Here is a 17,640-nt window from a genome sequence, read left to right on the forward strand (position 1 = left end):
AATGACACATTCCACGAGACATCCAAGGGGAGAAAATAATGGAGCGATCGGGAAATCAAAAATTGATGCTGACGCTTGTGAAAAAGTGAGGTACCGTGATGCGTGAGGACGTTTGTATTGATTGTTGGCTGCTCGAAAAATTATATTAAAAAAAAAAAAAAAAAAAAAAAGAAGAAGCTTTTTTTGGGCTTGACTTGGCTGGACGCTCACACGAGATCAAGAATAAAACTTATACTTGCATATTACATAATATTTTTAATTTATATATTTAATTTTTAATTATTAAATTTTTTTTATTTTATTGTTCTCAATTCATTGTTGATGTTTTCTTCTCAAAATAATCATAAAATTTATTCTGTTTATGAATTCAGTCATACTTTTTCTATTGAATTGATAACTCTTTGATTATGTCTGGTTTAATTATTTATTTATATTGATTTAATTCTTTGCTACAATATCGCTTCCTAAGTATATTGTCGTCGCTGGATTTTTTCAATAGTGATAATAATTTACGTATTTTAAAAGTGATGAATGATTTATCAAAGGGTTACATTTGATTTAATCTTGGTTTATAAATCTATACCTTCCGATAGAAAATTTTGTGAATTGAGTTCTCAATTGAGTTATTCAATGAATTAAGAATAATTAAAATACCGGATTTGTGCAAGGAATTCCCGACGCTTTACTGTTTCTCAAATTTGAGTACTTTTTCCTTTAGTCACTTTGCTTCACTTTAATCTGCATTTAAAATTAATCTTTGTTCTCCATTAATCATTTAATATATTTCTTTAGCTTCTTTGTTCCGTCTACAATTCTTTTAATTTATCTCTACGTAGAATCGACACCCAAAAGCTGTGTTACAACTACCACAATATTTTTTGTGCGTAATTAGACTCCTAAAAAAAAAAGGGGGGGGGCTTTTTTCAGCTGGACCTGGCTGGGATGCTCACACGAGACCGAGAATAAAACTTGGATGGCGGCCGTTTACTTTATTTTTTTCTTGATATTTTTGTTATCTATTATATTTATGGGTAATTAAATTTTCAAGTATGGTTAGGGATGAACTTGCACATTATATAATATTTTTAATTTATTTTTGATTTATGTGTTTGATTTTCAATTATTAAAACTTTTTTGTTTTATCTTTCTCAATTCATTGTTGATGTTTTCTTATCCGAATAATCATAGAATTTATTCTGTTTATGGATTCAATCATGCTTTTTCTATTGAATGGGTAACTCTTTGATTATGTTTGGTTCAATTATTTATTTATATTGATTTAATTCTTTGCTACAATATCGTTTCCTGAGTATATTGTCGTCGTTGGATTTTTTCAATAGTGATAATAATTTACGTATTTTAAAAGTGATGAATGATTTATCAAAGGATTACATTTGATTTAATCTTGGTTTATAAATCTATACCTTCCGATTGAGAATTTTGTGAATTGAGTTCCCAATTGTATTCAATGAATTAAGAATAATTAAAATACATGATTTGTGCAAGGGATTTCCGACGCTTTACTGTTTGTCAAATTTGAGTACTTTTTCCGTTAGTCACTTTGCTTCACTTTAATCTGTATTTAAAATTAATCTTTGTTCTCCATTAATCATTTAATATCTTTCTTTAGCTTCTTTGTTCCGTCTACAATTCTTTTAATTTATCTCTCCTAGAATCAACACCCAAAAGCTGTGTTACAACTACCGCATTATTCTTTGTGCGTAATTAGACTCTGAAAAAAAGTGTTTTTTTCGGCTTAACTTGGCTGGGACGCTCACATGACATCGAGAATAAAACTTGGATGGCGGCCGTTTACTTTATTTTTTTCTTGATATTTTTGTTATCTATTATATTTATGGGTAATTAAATTTTCAAATATGATTAGGGATGAACTTGCACATTACATAATATTTTTAATTTATTTTTTATTTTTGTATTTGATTTTCAATTATTAAAACTCTTTTGTTTTATCGTTCTCAATTCATTGTTGATGTTTTCTTCTCCGAATAATCATAGAATTTATTTTATTTATGGATTCAGTCATGCTTTCTCTATTGAATGGATAACTCTTTGGTTATGTTTGGTTTAATTATTTATTTATATTGATTTAATTCTTTGCTACAATATCACTTCCTGAGTATATTATCGTCGTTGGATTTTTTCAATAGTAATAATAATTTACGTATTTTAAAAGTGATGAATGATTTATCAAATGGTTACATTTGATTTAATCTTGGTTTATAAATCTATACCTTCTGATTGAGAATTTTGTGAATTGAGTTCCCAATTGAGTTCTTCAATAAATTAAGAATAATCGACACCTAAAAGTTGTGTTACAACTACCGCATTATTTTTTGTGCATAATTAGACTCATAAAAGAAAACGGCTTAACAAGGTAAATTGAACTCTATCACTCTAATGAAATAACCTCTATATAAGAAGCAACTCCTCCACAAATCTAATAGGCTCTCTCCACCAATTCTCTAGAAAGACTCTCCTGAGACTAAATTTCTCCATTGTATTGAGTGATATGTGAGGTTATGAGAAATTGTAAAACCATCATCTGATATAGTGGATTTTGCCCCCAACAACCCATGGATGTAGACTTTTATGCCGAACCACGTAAATTCTTCTGTCTCCCTTTATTTATTTTATTTGCTTATTTATTATTTATCTTATGGATGAACACGAATTGCACCATATTGACGTCCGAATCATCTCGTGGGTCGAGGATCGATGAGTGTACGAAAGTGCACTCTAAATATCCTATTATTAGACTAAAATGCTAAAATGTGAATAGAAATCATAGGAATTAATATGTATTCTTGAATTGAGTCTCTATTTCCTTTGGGATACTCCTGAACAGATTTTTATGTTTAATTTCAAAATATATAAAAAAGCAAGTCAAGACCCAGTCAAATTCAAAGGACTTTCGAGTAAGCATTTCATTAGCATGAAATTGGGAGTTTTTGGGAGAGAAGGGAGACGGCTCAGTACTGAAGAATGAAGAGACGAAATGATTTCTCATGGCCGCCGCTTGCTTTATTTTTCTCTTGAGATTTTTGTTATCCATTATATTTATGGGTAACTAAATTCTCAAATAGGGCTAGGGATGAACCTGCACATTAGACGGTCTTTTTAATTTATTTTTAACTTACGTATTTGATTTTCAATAACTAAAACTCTTTTGTTTTATCATTCTCAATTCATTGTTGATATTTTCTTCTCCGAATAATCATAAAATTTATTCTATTTATGGATTCAATCATGCTTTTTCTATTAAATGGATTAGCTCTTTGATTATGTATGGATCAATTATTTATCTATATTGATTTAATTCTTTGCTGCTATATTGCTGTCGAATATATTGTCGTCGTTGGATTTTCTCAACAGTGATAATAATTTACATATTTTAAAAGTGGTGAATGATTTTTCAAAAGGTTACATTTGGTTTAATTTTGGTTTATAAATCTATACCTTCCGATTAATAATTTTGGAAATTAAATTCTCAATTGAGTCATTCAATGAATTAAGAATAATTAAAATACCGAATTTCTTTAAGGGATTCCCGACGCTTTACTGTTCGTCAAATTTGAGTACTTTTTCCGTTAGTCACTTTGCTTCACTTCAATTTGCATTTAAAATTAATCTTTGTTCTCCATTAATAATTTAATATTTTTCTTTAGTTTATTTGTTTCTTCTGCTATTCTTTTAATTTGTCTCCCTATGGAATCGACACCCCAAAGTTGTGTTACAACTACCGCGTTATTCTTTGTGCGTAATCAAATTTTTGGCGTCGTTGCCGGGGAGACAGTAGAAGAATTGCTAGAGAGTTTTTCTTTTCAACAGTTTGTAAAGACGATAACTTCGTTCCCACTTCGATAACTTAGTTTTGGTTTTTTTTTTTTTTTTAGCTTGCATGCACAGATATAGAGACGTCTTGGGTAGATTTGCTTGTAGGCCTGTGCGAGAGTCAGAATCAAATTTTTGAAATCATTTATTTGGCAATCCATCTAGTCCCGAATAAATGAGTGAACATGAAGATCAACCCACTAGAACTCTTCAGGATTACCTTCACCCTACACGCATAGCCACACCATCACGAATCATGTTTCTAGCTAATACTCGCCAACTGGATTTTAAAACAGGGATAATACAGTTACTATCTACTTTTCATGGCATGTAAAATGAAAATCCATATGTGCACATTAGAGAGTTTGAGGAAGTAGTTGCGACTTTTCATATTCAAAATGTAACTGATGACGTTGTGAGATTTAAGCTATTTCCTTTCTCTTTGAATGATAGAGCTAAGAGTTGGCTATACTCGCTGAGGCCACGATCTATTGGGTCATGAAATGAGACGACTTAGGTCTTCTTTAATAAATAATTTTCCCAACATAAGACCAACGTTTTAAAAAGGTAAATCTCCACCTTTGCACAAAGGACAGTGAGACTTTGTATCAGTCTTGAGAAAGATTTAAGGAGCTGTTGAGTATGTGTCATCACCATAGGTATGAGAATTGACGCTTAGTGAGCTATTTTTGTGAGAGACCTACACCTAGAGAGCGTCAATTTGTAGAGATGATGTGTAATGGTGAGTTATTATAGAAAGATCCTGATGAGGCCATAGAATACCTCAATGAGCTTACTAAAAAAGCTCACACTTGGACTGGACTGAGTGCTACTGAAAGCACAAATAGGTCACAACTTGTAGGAAACCTAAATGGTGGTGGAATTTACCATCTCAGGGAAGAGGATAACCTAAAGACTAATGTTGATATGCTCACTAGGGAGCTAGATGTGTTAAAGAGTAAGGACTTAAATCCAACACATGTGGTTAATCATGCAGAATCTTTTGGACCATGTTTTGTGTGTGGCAAAATTGATCACCTCACCCAAGAGTGTCCCACATTTGCTGAGATGAGTGGGATGTATGAGGAACAATGTAATGCCTTAGGTATGTACAATAAGCATTTTACACCTTACTCTGATACCTATAATCCGGGGTGGCGCAATCATCCCAATTTTAGCTGGAATTCTGAAAGCCAGCCTCCTGCACAAACCCTTAGATCATATCATGCACCATATCATGCACATTCATCTTCTAGGAGTCCTTTCGAAGACACTTTGCATGCTTTTATTGAGGCACAGGGTAAGACTAACCAAAAGTTTGAATATTTGATTATGCAGATTGTTGAAGAAAACAAGGAGATAAAGAGTCAAGTATCCAAATTGATGAGCTCCTTGAGTGTGAATGAGCGAGGTAAGTTTCCTTCTCAAGCTCAGTCCGCATCTCATGGTCAACACATGGTGCAAGAGAATTTAAAGGATGTGAATGCCATTGTGACACAAAGTGGTAAGGCATTACATATCCCAACAACGAACAAATCAGAGGATGTGGAAAAGGATCAAGATAGTAGTGATGTCGAGCTGCCCAAGGAACCTGAGGTGAAAAAAGAGTCCTGTTAAGGTACCATTCCCTCAAACTTTAAAATCAAGCAAGCGAACTTTGGATCATAACAATGAAATCTTAGAGAATCTAAGGCAGGTAAAAATCAGTCTTCCTCTTTTGCATGTGATTAAGCAAATTCCTACTTATGCAAAAGTTCTCAAGGATTTGGGTACAGTTAAGAGGAAGCACCATGTGAACAACAAAGCGATCCTGACAGAGCAAGTTAGTGCTCTAATTGAATAGCAGATTCCTCCCAAGTACAAGGATCCTGGTTGTCCAATTATTGCATGTAATATTGGGAATCATGAGTTTGGGCAAGCCTTGCTAGATTTAGGAGCTAGTGTAAATTTGATGTCTTATTTCATTTATTTGCAGCTTGGTTTGGGTGAAATTAAGCCCACTTCTATTGTGCTTCAATTGGCTGACTATTCAGTTAAGAAACCGACAGGGATAGTGGATGATGTTTTGATCCAAATTGACAAGTTTTACTATCCTGTTGATTTTTTAATTTTGGATACTCAGTCGGTTGTTGAGTTTGATTTTAAGATTCCTCTCATATTAGGTAGACTTTTTCTTGCTACAGCTAATGCACTTATAAACTGTAGGAATGGGCTGATGAAACTATCTTTTGGAAATATGACCATGGAGGTCAACATATTCCACATCAGTAAGCAGCCTAGGGAGGATGATGGGTGTCAACAAATATACATGATTGACGCACCCATAGACAAGGGAGTTGACACATTTCATGATTTTAATCCCTTTGAATATTTCCTTGTTAATTCTGAGTTTGATACTATTAGTGATTCATCTAATATTGTTGATATTTATGTTAATTTTTATGAAACTCAGGATTATGGAACACAGACTTGGCATCCGAAATATGAGGAGTTGCCTAAGAAAAGTGAAAAACAAATTCCTTCAAGTGTGAAGAGTCCCAAATTGGAATTGAAACCACCACCCTCATGTTTAAAGCATGCATTTCTCGAACTAAGTTACACTTCTCCCGTTAGTATTTCTTCGAAATTGAATGCGGGTAAACTTAGAAAATTTCAGTTGATCGAATTAGAGGAATTGAAAAATGATGCTTATGAGAACTCTAAAATCCATAAGGCTAAAATGAAAGCATTTCATGATAAAAATATTGTTAAGAAGATGTTTAAGCCTAATGATCGAGTATACTTATATAATTTTAGACTTCACAAGCACCGAGAAAAGTCTATATGGACTGACCCCTTTATAGTGAAGCATGTTTTTGAAAATGGAGCGGTAGAAATATAGGACCCTAGGGATGGCCAGGTCTTTAAAGTAAATGGTCAACATATAAAAATACTTATTGATAGACAAGTTCCTGAAGTGGAAGACATTCCACTTGAAGACCCGATCTATCAACCTTGACCACACCATGCAAGTATGTTTTTTTTTTGTTTTTTTTATTTTCTTTTGTTTTCATTTCATTTCATTCATTTTCTTTCTTTTTTGTTTGTTGTTGTTTTGTTTGTTTTCTGTTTGCAAGATAGTGTTCTTTCGCCATTTCAGTTTGCCATATGTTATGCTTACCTAGCTACCCACGTCACTTATCAGGTGTATTCTACCCTTTTTAGTTACCCCCATTCAAATTTGATTCTTAAACATTCAGGACAATGTTTCATTTAAGTTGTGGGGTGGTGGTGCAAATTCAGTATTTAAAATGTTTGTTAGAACTCTATGGCATATTTTCATATGTCAAATTTTTTTAATTTGCATCACACGTGCATCATTTTCACATGTGTACTCATTCTCATTCATAATCATCTTCGTGAATTTACAAAACCCACCATAATTCTTTTTTATTGAAGCATCCACAGAACCCCTAATGCACTCATCCAAGATTTGTGGTAAGATGGTGGTTTGACACATGTAGCTAGAGAACTCTTTTGCTTAAATATTTATGTGAGTTTTGGAGAGGATTGAGAGCCTACAAACGCAGTAAATTGTGATAAGTGTTCATTAATCTATTGAATTGGGCACTTCTTTTGAGAATATCATTACATGATTTGTGATAAGATGGTTGAAATACTTGGGATATGTCGAAGGTCAACTTAGGATCAACGTTTAAGCTTTTAAAACTAACTCTTTATATCATAGACCCTTAGTAGCCAACTTTCAGCCAATAAACACACGTAACTTTTTCTTTTCATATGCCCACATCATTCATGCCTCTCCACATTGGAGTATAGTCTATACACTAATTTTTCTACCCTTTTTTATTTCCAAGTGTATACTAGGTGTGGAATTTGCATTTTCTTTCTTTTGCATTGAGTTCTTTGATTAAAACAAAAGTCAAGGTTGGGTAGAAATGACAAGATTACCAAAGTCGCATGTGTTTGTTCATCAAATTGTTGAGAGAAAAAAGACAGAAGAGGGAGAAGAAGGAAAATCATTATTATTCGATGATCTAAAAAGATGGAGAGTACATCAAGTGAGAAGTGTGGTCTATTGAGGTATTTAATAAGATTATCATTTGTATGTACTTGAAAGTTTTTGAATCATTTTCATCCTTTTTTTCATATAGCCCCGAACCCAAGCTATGTTACAACCTTTTGTATTGACCGTTCTGATCCTAAGTAAGCTTTTAGAAAGAATTGTTGAATTCTCATTTGTTAATGTTCCTATCATAAGATCAATGCTTACTTGTTGTTTGTTCATAATTACCTAAATCTCCATGTGATTGTGTGTACACCACTTGTCAACTTCATAGAGAGAACCCTTACACGAAATACTATTATACCCATGAGTTGTGGAGTTGAACCTTTTGTTTAAGACGTTCTTGATGTTGCATGTGTCAATGTTAGTGGTAAGACGGTTATGGCTTGGAGAACACAGACACTCTGTGGATCGCTATAGGTATATTGCTTGTGATAGGGTTATTGAATTCCTAAAATTGCTTTGATATGTGAATCTGGAAAGTGTGACTTGGTGGCCTTTGTGTGTGATTTTCTTTGGTCTTTTTCATCTCTTTTGCATAGAAATTGCTAGGCATTAGCAATAAACAAGTTGGGGGTTGTGATGAGTGTATGAAAGTGCACTCCAAATATCCTATTATTGGACTAAAATGCTAAAATGTGACTAGAAATAATAGGAATTAATGTGTATTCTTGAATTGAGTTTTTATTTAATTTAGGATACTGCTGAATAGATTTTTATGTTTAATTTCAGAGTATATAAAAGAATAAGTCAAAACCCAGTCAAATTCAAAGGACTTTCAAGTGGGCAAGACGTTGGAACAACCTAAAAACTTTCAACGAGTGTAGGACTCTTCAAATAAGGATAATGATGGAGTTTGAGAGTAATTTGGATCAAGAGAAAAAGTCAGTCTGAAATTTGCTAGAAGACAGTCTGTACATATTTTAGTATTTTGATCGTAACTTTCCACTCAAATATCGGATTGATGCGATTTTTGATGCGTTGGAAAGCTATCTTAAAGGGATACAAATTTGTCTCGAATGAAGATTTCCAAATTCAAACTCTTGAAGTGCGTACGTGGCTGCCAAGATGAGTCCTAAAATTTAAGTAATTTTGTATGCAGGAATATGAAGACATTAGGGATTCTTTTCTACCCTATATAAGTATTTCATTAGCATGAAATTGGGTATTTTTTAGAAAAGAAAGGAGACGGCTCAGTACTGAAGAACAAAGAGACGAAATGATTTCTCATGGCCGTCGTTTCCTTTATTTTTCTCTTGAGATTTTTGTTGTCCATTATATTTATCGATAACTAAATTCTCAAGTAGGGTTAGGGATGAACCTGCACATTAGAAGGTATTTTTAATTTATGTATTTAATTTTCAATTACTAAAACTCTTTTTTTTTATTATTCTCAATTTATTGTTGATGTTTTCTTCTCCAAATAATCATAAAATTTATTCTATTTATGGATTCAGTCTCATGCTTTTTCTATTGAATGAATTAGCTTTTTGATTATGTTTAGATAAATTATTTATCTATATCGATTTAATTCTTTGCTGCAATATCACTCCCTGAGTATATTGTCGTCATTGGATTTTCTCAATAGTGATGATAATTTACGTATTTTAAAAGTGGTGAATGATTTTTCAAATGATTACATTTGGTTTAATTTTGGTTTATAAATCTACACATTCCGATTGGAAATTTTGGAAATTGAGTTTTCAATTGAGTTATTCAATGAATTAAGAATAATTAAAATACCGGATTTATGCAAGGGATTCCCAACTCTTTACTGTTTTTCAAATTTAAGTACTTTTTTCTTTAGTCACTTTACTTCACTTTAATTTACATTTAAAATTAATTTTTATTCTCCATTAATTATTTAATATTTTTCTTTAGTTTCTTTGTTCCTTCTAGGGCTGAAAAGCTGACAGGTCAGTTCGGTTTTGGGCCCAAACCGAGACCGACCGGTCGGTTTTCTTAGAGCCTCAAAACCGGCTGAAACCGACCGACCAGGGTATGAAAACCTGCCGGTTCGGTTACCGGCCGGTTCACGGTCGGTTTGGCGGTTTTGGGCCGGTTTGGGCCACTGTGTTTGGGCCGGTTTTAGCACTGTTTGGGCCATTTTAAGACCTCTTTTTGAGCTCATTTTGTTATTCAAGATCATCTACTACAAAGACTTTTTTTTGCAGAATTTTTAAAATTAATTAATTTAATCAATTTCTTTTTAATTTTTATCATGCCATGCATATATTATTAGTAACTAATAACTATTAACTACTACATATATACTACTTATATTTTATAGTCTTATTATCTTATATACTAAATTACTAATTACTAGATAAATAAAAAAAACTCCACTAGATGTTTAATACACATTACAAACAAAATTAAATTGTCTTAAGCAACAAATAACAATTGTTTTTTAATAAAACCCAAAAAATCTTCATTATTCAGTCTGCAGTCTTCGACTCTTCAATCATCAATAGTTGTGATGTATGATGCTCCTAACTCTATAAGAAAACACCAAATAATCAAATTATCAATATTAATAAATTAGGATAATGAAAACAAATTAAATTAAATAATAAAAATAAATGAATATGGAAATTGAATGAGAAAAAGTTAAAAACACATTACCAGATTCTACTACAAAGCTCTCAACATTATCCATAGAGTCTCGAATATCCATTGGCGTTGACGGATGTCGCAACCAATTCTGAGTACAAATAAGTGCCTCAACAGTTCTTGGAGCCAAGGAACTCCGAAAAGGATCAAGTACCCGACCTCCCGTACTAAATGCGGACTCTGATGCAACCGTGGAAACAGGCATGGCTAACACGTCTCGTGCAATTCTCGCAAGTATAGGATAGTTAGGCTCATTCACTTTCCACTAATTCAACAAATCAAAAGATTGACTGAATGCCTCACAACCATATGATAAATACCGATCAATTTCTGTTTTGGTAGATGTAGATCCAGAGGCAGTCGATGCTTGCAACCACTCATAAAAAAGTTGTGACTCATGATTGTCTTCAACATCATCTGGAGGTGCAGATGACGGAGGAGAAACATGTTCTCTGCTACTCGAGGAAGAACCGAACGTAGCATTATACTCCTCATACATGTCTGATAATAATTGTCTCACCCTCGACAATAAATCTTCAGCCCAATTGTGATCATAAATTTTTTTCAAGTGAAAAGTAAGAAGCCCCAACTTACTACGTGGATCAAGGAGAACTACAATCAATAATAACAAATTCAGTCTATCCAATGAACCCCAATACTTATCAAATTTCATTCTCATGCTTATGGCCATGCTCATCAAACAAGTATTCTGACTCTCACACAGTCTAACCAACTCTTTTTGGAGCCTACAAATGTCCAAAAAACTTGTGTTTGCCATGACATGTAAAGAACCAGAAAATCGACAAGTGGCATCATAAAACATCTTCAAAAATTTCACAAAAAACCCGCACTGTCTCCCACTCATCAGCTCTAGGAGGCCCAATGTTTTCATCCTTAAAGTAAGAGAGAAAATTGTAGTCCTCACTCTCCATTCGCCTAAAAGCATTTTCAAATTTCTCAGCAGCCTCCAACATCATGTAAGTTGAATTCCATCGGGTTTGCACATCAAGGCACAACATTTTTTTACAATCAATTTTTTTCTTTTCTGCACATCTCTTAAACTTGTCTAATCTTGGAGGGGAGGAGAGCACATATCTAACCGCATTTCTAACCATTGTAATGGCATCATCACACTCCTTAAGACCCCATTCACGACAAGATTCAGAATATGAGCATAACATCTCATGTGCATATACTTTCTTTCCAACATATTCTCCGTAAAAAAATATCTCAAATATGCAATTGCAGTATCATTTGAGCTAGCATTATCGACAGTAACAGTAAATATCTTATCAATGCCCCAATGAAGGAGGCACGATTCAACATATTTTCCAATGGTATCCCCTTGATGATTGGGGATTAAACAAAAATTTATAATTTTCTTATATAATTTCCAATCACTATCAATGAAATGGGCAGTTAGACACATATAATTAAGATTTTGTACCGATGTCCACGTATCGGTAGTCAATGAAATCCTCATTCCCCCATCTTTGAATAACTTTTTAAGTTTGGCTTTTTCAGATGCAAATAGTTTCATACAATCTCTTGCAACCGTCACTCGACATGGCACTTTAAATCTAGGTTCAAGCAACCAAACCATCTTCTTAAATCCTTGCCTTTCAACAATTCTAAATGGTAATTCATCGAGAATTACCATCTCCGCAAGCGCCATCCTCACAGCCTCCTCACTATATTTATGAGTTACAAGATTTCTTAAAGAATTATCACTCTCTCCAAACCCCTCCGAGGATACCTCACCTGCCAATGTTGTTTGGTATTTATCTAAAGGCCCACGCTTATGAGGATTTTTGGGACATGAAGGTAGATGGTTTTGCATAGTTGAAGTTTCGATCATCTTCGAGTGGCAAGCGTATATTTTGCCACAATAATTGCACTTGGCCTTAGGATCATCTACGGAACAACCCTCAACTTTTGTAAAATGATCCCAAACAATTGACGGATCCTTCCCCTTCCGTTTCTTAGGAAGTGGACAATTACTACTATTAGGGGCACTTGAAGTCGGGAGTTTTGGTATTTGGGAGTTCGAATCAAGATCAATTGGACTTGACGAAGAATCCATCTAACATGTAAAAACAAGAAAGAATAAAAAATCACCACAATTGTTAATTACACAGCAGCTAGTTTGCAACGTGGCAAACATCACAAATCTAAGATTCTAATCTACATTTTAGATCGCTCATAAATCTCACAAATTATTTTACTTTCAATAAACATCACAAATTATTTATAACATAAACACATCATAAATTTTACTTTCAATAAACATCACAAATTATTTTTTTTTCAACAAAATTACATCCAATCCATGAATGGCAATGCACACTGCCGATGAAAATCAACAAAATTCTTCAACAAAATGATATTCATTATTTCAATCATCTCAAACAAGCAAACACAATCCCTAACCCTAGATTGAAATACCAAATCAGAAAACAAAAACCCTAATCCACCGATTGGTCCTCGAGTTCTAAATAAACAACCCTAATCCACTCCCCAAGGTTACACGGTCGAGGATCTCTCCCGTTTTGCCCATCGCCAAGAGTTATGCGGTCGAGGGCATCTGTCACTACACTTGCATCACCAGGATTACACAGACAAGGCACTCTCTCGCTAGCCTAATAATTAAAGGTAAAACGATCGAGGTGATCTCCAGTTAACTCATTCTCGCCAAAGGTGACATGGTCGAGGTGATCTCCCACTAGCCTCATATTTACAAGGTAAAACGGTCGAGGTGATCTCCCGTTACCTCCCTCTCGCCAAAGGTGACGTGGTCAAGGGATCTCCCACTAGCCTCATATTTACAAGGTAAAATGGTCGAGGTAATCTCCCGTTAACTCCTTCTCGCCAAAGGTGACGTGGTCGAGAGATCTCCCACTACCCTCAAATTTAGAAGGTGGTCGAGGTAATCTCCCGTTAACTCATTCTTGCCAAATGTGACGTTGTCGAGGTGATATCCCACTAGCCTCATATTTACAAGGTAAAATGGTTGAGGTGATCTCTAGTTAACTCCTTCTCGCCAAAGGTGACGTGATCGAGAGATCTTCCACTAACCTCAAATTTAAAGGTAAAACGGTCGAGGTGATCTCCTATTAACACCTACATCCGAGTGTCTCCACTCGCTATAACCGCTTCCAGTGGGTTAACTTCGTGAATGAGCTTCCAAGCTCGATAACCGCCTTGCGCGGGTGTCCCTCGGAAACGAGTTGACGAGCTCAGTAACCGCATAAGATGGATCTGAGGGGGTCAACCGGCACCCTAACCACTTAAGCGCGGGTTACTAAACAAACTCTTACATCCACATCAAAACAGAAAAACACCAACAAAAAATATAGCACGGGGCAAAATCCACTGAGGCCACCAAAAATGATCACCGAGCACAAAAATATACGCACTTTACTAATGTAACACCTGAGATCAGCACCAAGATGCTTTCTAAAATTTCTGAATTTATGCGTATGAAAAGCTAGTTGATATGTCGAATATTTATATGGGCATATAAATAGTTTTTAAGAGACAAGTTGGAATATAGTAGAGTTTTTTTTGGTTTAAGGCCCAAATATTAAAAAAGAGTCATTTCATTTATTTATTTATTTTTATTTACTACTATACTTGGACCCAAATATTTTTGAAATGGGCCAGAAGCTCAAGCCCGTGGGAACTTAGGATTCCACTCCATGCACATGCACGTTACTCCCTCATCTCTAGGGTTTCTTTTGTCATCCATCCACATATTCACAAGTTCTTCATCCTCAACAAAAAAAGAACCTAGTATAGCTGTTCTCTTTTTTTTCCCTCTCTCCTTTCGGTTTCCCACTATCGAAACTCGGTTGTGGCCCAGCCAAGCGTAGCCAGCCACGGCTTCCCCCTGTTCCAGAATCGCAAGCCCCAGCCTCCATTCCCATGTGAAACAGACATCCACCTAGATTTCCCTTCCGTGCTCACAACCGTGCATGACCGTCCACCAGGAAAAAAAAATCAAACTTTGCACCCCATTGCCGTCCAAGACCTTCACGGAAGCCCAAACGAAAGCGTCCCAAGCTCCTCTCGGGTTTTCCTTGTTGCCGTAAGCAATGGTAGTTCCTCCGCAAGCTACTAGCTTTCGTCGTAGCCATGCACCACCGAGAACCAACACCTCGCAGTCACAGCAACAAACTGTTGCGTTGGGAATGTTCATCATTTGGGCAACCTCAGAAACCTCGAGTAGCATGCATGCACAGTCAACAGCAAATCAACACCTCCACATAGTTGTTGCCGGTTCATCCACCCCACGAAAATCTCTGTCCAGATCCCATCACCATGCCCAGCCACACGAAGCCGCCGCCCAACACCTCCCGTAGCCTCCGTTGCAAGCCACAAAACTCCCCTGTTTTAGACAACCGAAACAGAGCAGTCATGGCTCAACCAACTCACCACCCGTAAGCCACCACCCCACCTGTTGCCACAACTACAAGCGACGCCGACGCCCCAGCCACCCGTGATTGGACGCTGCCCTGGTCGACGCCCAGCCCCAGACCGTCGCACACCTCGCTGCATCACGGTGAGTCTTCGTTCTCTCTTTCTCCATCTCTCCCTCACTCTCCGTCTCCCTCACCGTGTTAGTCTCTCTTGCTTCCAATGCTCTGCCAAGATCACCACTGCTACGTTGCTAAGCTTCTAGCCCCTCACTGCGTCGCACGCTACCGCGTGATTCCTCCGTGAGTAAGCACCTGCCATGCAAATTATTTGTTTTCCATAGGTTTTTATTGGTTTTCAAAGAAATGAAGGAAATTCCATTAGTGCCCTTTTACTACATGTTATATTAATGTGCTTTAAAATTTTTATTATGTATTGGTACACTCTTCTATAATTATGATTAAAGAAAATCACTTAAGCATTTTAACATGTTATTTAAATAAAGATTTATTTTAAGAGTAAATAATATTGGAGTAATGTTGTTTTTACACTTTAGATATGATTTAGTCTATTTAGAAAAATGTTATAGTTTACTTTAAAATATTTTGGGATAATTATATTACCTAATATTAAACTTTATAAGTTGTTTTCATTAATAAATAAGTTAGACTTTTAAATGTTTTTAATCGAAGTTATCAAATGGACATTGGCGATTTTAGAAAGGGATGATATATTTTGGGATTATGAGAGTTTTAGGTTTTGAGGAATTAAATAGGTTATTTTAAAAGTTTAGAATTAAATATCAAAATATGAGCTTAATTGGAAATTTACGAGAATTACGTGATTATTTTATAGGCGATGATTAATTATTATTCGACATTTTGAAGGAAATTCTGAAAAAGTTAAGTCCAGGTAAGCGGAGTTCCTATACTAGACTTTGCATTAAAATAAAATGAGCTGATGTTATTTTTGGAAAATATACATATTTAATTTTGAAAAGAAATTTGAACTACCTCAGTTATTTGTTTTGCATTATTCATGAGATTCTGTTTAAGAAGAAAGTATTTTTCATCATGACTGGTGTAGTAGAAATGAGCTTATTTTTGATATTCTGTTTCTGAATTTTGAAAAAGAGAGCGAATATGAAATTTGTGCATAAATTATGTTGTGATATGATTTTGTTCTGTTCTGAAGATTTTGTTCAGTATTCTGTTTAGATAAGACGTAAATTCTAAAAACCTTTGGCATGACTCTCTAATTCTGAATTTGATTATCTTTCCGATCTGTTTAGTTACGGCCCTGCCATGGGTGATAATAGTGGCATACGGCTCAATCACAGGTTATAATAGTGGATACGGCCCAACCACAGGTAATAATAGTGGATACGACCCTGCCACGGGTTATAGTAGTGGTCTCTGTTTTGAGTGCACACCTTGGTGACAGAGTGATTTATATTCTGCTTGACTATCCACAGATGCACAACCGTACCATTGGGGTTAATACATGGCTTCTGTTATGATATGATGTTCTGATGATGATGATGATTATTTATGCTATGCCAAAGTATATTTTTAAATGAAATTATTTCTAAATCTTCACTTTGAAATTTTGATAACATGTTTTGCTTTCGCACTCTAAAAATGAAAATGTTTTGTTCTGCATTTTGATTTCTGTAAATGCTCATGTTTACACAGTAGTATATATTATCTGTTTACTAAGTTGTTGATAATTCACCTCTTATCTCCATATATTTTTCAGATAATTTTGATAGTTTAGCTGGAGAACAAGAGTATGAAGTTTTAGCAAGGTGTGATGATCGAAGTGGAATAAGTGCCTGAGGGTACAAGTACTTTTTTGAGAGTCGTAGTTAGTAAACATATTTTATTTTTCGGGTATTTTGATTTGATGAGTGAATGATAATTTCGAGTTTTAGAGAGTTTTTAATTATATTATATTTTCTTTATTGTCCCCATGGAGGAACTTATATATTTGGATTGATTAAATGGATTAATATTTTATGGGATTTTATGGATTTTATAGTTGTATTATTTAAGTTGATTTTATATATTAAGAGTTAACTCTCCGGACCTTCGGGATCGGGGCGTTACAACTAACGATAAACATTCACATACAATTACTACGCAAATGTTCTTACAAACAAATTTCACAAAGGCCCATCCTCGAAGGCCTTTACTACAAATTTTACAATTTCTTCTTGAAGACCACTCATGGAGATCTCCATTGTATAACATTGAAAAACTATAAACCAACTACTGTAATTTCTTTTTCTGCAAGTTACCTTCATCACAGTTGACTTGCTCAATGCCTTCTTGATAAACAAGTTGACCTTAAAAATCAAGGGCATCTATTAGGGACTAAATTGATTGGGTCAAACCCTTTAGAAACCTATCACTAAGGGTAAAGCTAAGAGATAAAGAATGAAAGAGATAAGACAAAGAAGTTGGCTCATACTCCTAAAAAGAAAAAGTTCCACAAGACTTAGACTCCTATAAGGAAAATATTTCACAAGATTTAGATTTCTAAAAGAAAAAGGTTTTACAAGGTAAATTGAGCTCTATCACTCCAAGGAAATAACCTCTATATAAAGAGCAGCTTCTTTACAAATCTAACAGGCTGTCTCTACCAATTCTCTAGAGGGACTCTCCTGAGACTAAATTCTCTCATTGTATTAA

Source organism: Juglans regia, chromosome 7, assembly GCF_001411555.2.
Source record: "Juglans regia cultivar Chandler chromosome 7, Walnut 2.0, whole genome shotgun sequence".
NCBI lineage: Eukaryota > Viridiplantae > Streptophyta > Magnoliopsida > Fagales > Juglandaceae > Juglans > Juglans regia.